This window comes from Larimichthys crocea, chromosome V (genome assembly GCF_000972845.2).
Source record: "Larimichthys crocea isolate SSNF chromosome V, L_crocea_2.0, whole genome shotgun sequence".
In the NCBI taxonomy this organism is placed as follows: Eukaryota; Metazoa; Chordata; class Actinopteri; family Sciaenidae; genus Larimichthys; species Larimichthys crocea.
The window spans coordinates 5,553,611-5,555,550 of NC_040015.1; positions in this window are offsets into that span (position 1 = coordinate 5,553,611).

Below are 1,940 nucleotides of genomic sequence, written 5' to 3' on the forward strand. Positions count from 1 at the left end.
AAGTGAACAATGAGTACCTCGTGCCAGGCACCCATACGACAACATTACACAAACAACATATACATAAACAACAATAAAAAAGACACTGACCTTAGGTCTCCATAAAATGGCAGTACGGTACAATATAACATGTGGTATCTGTCGAACCATACTTCATTTGAACATCAATGGTTTAGAGTAAAAAGATAATTTATGTGCAACACTTTTAGAACCGTGTCTGGATGTAGCTTGACCTTAAAGGCATGGTAATGGTCATCGAAACATATGGTTTCCATAACTTTTCCACAGAGCAAAACAAAGTCTCCTTAGAGCAATTGTTTTGTCTTACAAAACACAGGCATCTCACATGCTACCTCAGTACTATGAAGAAGTCACAAACGATACTCAGTAACCGTGATATTTTATCCATTGGCAGAAAACACACTGGTTGAAAACAGTTCCAAGTTTTTCGCAATTGCTGCACCTGTTTTAACTCATAAAGTGTCATCATTTTTCCTGACCTACAATTATCTTTCCTTGCTAAAAGATTCATGATACATTGCCATATAATTTTGATGCTTTTTGGCTATGTTGTTGTTTGTTTTAAAGCTTTTTAATTGTTGCTTGAAGAAATTATGCTTGGCCTCGTAACGCATGCACCATGTATGCAAATTGGACCAATGTACTTATGCTACGAGGGTAATGTATCATGAAGTGGTGCTTTGGCAAGAGATTTTTTTCAGGAAATAATTGCTTGAACAGCCGATGATGATTAATGATTAAATGTTTGAGGTATATGGTCATGCCTCTGACAGGACTGGTGAAAATACATGTTAACAATATGTAGAAAGCAAAAGCCGGAGATGCCAGTGTTTATCATCTGTCTCGATCAAATCACCAAATATAAAGGCGTATTGCATACCAACAAGCACCCAAGATTGTAATGGCATTCAACCCCAAGTCATTACTGCCATCCATCAACTTATCTGTTGGCAGAGGTGGACGGTTTCGCTGCTGATTGAACCATAGTCATACGAAATTATCTACCAGCTATTTGTTCAGCACTTAGGAAGTTACCTGGAATGTACTTCAGAATCAGTTTCACCTCAAATGACCGACCCCTCTTTCATGCATTTATCTACAGAGAGTTGTTGGCTGTCTTGAAAACTCCAGTGAATTCAACAGACAGCTGTGTTTCACACGACCTGAGCCGCCTAGGATCTGTTTGTACAGTCTGACATGTTGTGCATGCGCATCAACAGTTCTTAAACAACTTCTGGATTTCTCTTCAACAATATACAGTTTGAAACAGTGTTTCTCAAGGAGACAGAAACGACGCAGTATCGCGCCCCAATGACCTACAAAGCCAAATAGACCATGCAAACCAAGATTGTCGCCAGTGACTTGAACTACAGTACCATGAATTTTATGTTCAAAAGTTGGAATTTGATCCCTCTGCTCAAAGCCTTTCAGATCATTATAAAGTGGTTCAAGTATCAAATAAAAACTATATAGTTTTTATTTGAATACTTGAACCACTTATTAATGATCTGAAAGGCTTGAACGAGGGATCAAATTCCAACTTTTGAACATAAAATTCATGGTACTGTAGTTCAAGTCACTGGCGCAATCTTGGTTTGCATGGTCTATTTGGCTTTGTAGGTCATTGGGGCGCGATACTGCGGTCGTTTCTGTCTCCTTGAGAAACACTGTTTTCAACTGTATATTGTTGAAGATGAATCCAGAGTTGTTTTAAGAACTGTTGTGCGCATGCACAACATGTCAGACTGTACAAACAGATCCTAGGCGGCTCAGGTACGTGTGAAAACACAGCTGTCTGTTGAATTCACTGGAGTTTTCAAGACAGCCAACAACTCTCTGTAGATATAATGCATGAGAAGGGGGTCGGTCATTTGAGGTGAAACTGATTCTGAAGTACATTACAGGTAACTTCCTAAGTG